Here is a 464-nt window from a genome sequence, read left to right as displayed (position 1 = left end):
TTTTCTTGCATCTGTCTTCGTTTTCTTTTCAATTTCACTTTCAATTATTCATTCCACCCTTTTTCCAACCCTTGTTCTTATTTCTCGATAGCTTTTCAAAATATTTTAATCTATATTCTCCCTATCTTTCTCTACTAAATTTTTGTATAGTTATTCCTCTTCTACTTGTTTCTTTACAATACTGATCATTCTCCCATTTCTAAGTCTTCCTCTTCTTCCTCCACCTTTCTAATGCCCATTACTGCCTATTCTTTCCTAGTTACTTCCATTTTTTATTCTTACTTTTCTTTTATCCCTTTTTCTCTTCCCACCTTCTTTCTCTTTTCCCTTTCTCTCTTCTCTCTAACTTATTGTTCTCAATTTAGGGCCTTTTCTTTTGCACAAAAACATAACAACTTAACAACTTATTTATCCAAATCTAAACTTCAATAAAGAAAAATACATCAGGAGAAAGCACTCAAAGG

The sequence above is a fragment of the Penaeus monodon genome, chromosome 34, assembly GCF_015228065.2.
Source record: "Penaeus monodon isolate SGIC_2016 chromosome 34, NSTDA_Pmon_1, whole genome shotgun sequence".
In the NCBI taxonomy this organism is placed as follows: Eukaryota; Metazoa; Arthropoda; class Malacostraca; order Decapoda; family Penaeidae; genus Penaeus; species Penaeus monodon.
This window is presented reverse-complemented; position numbering follows the sequence as displayed.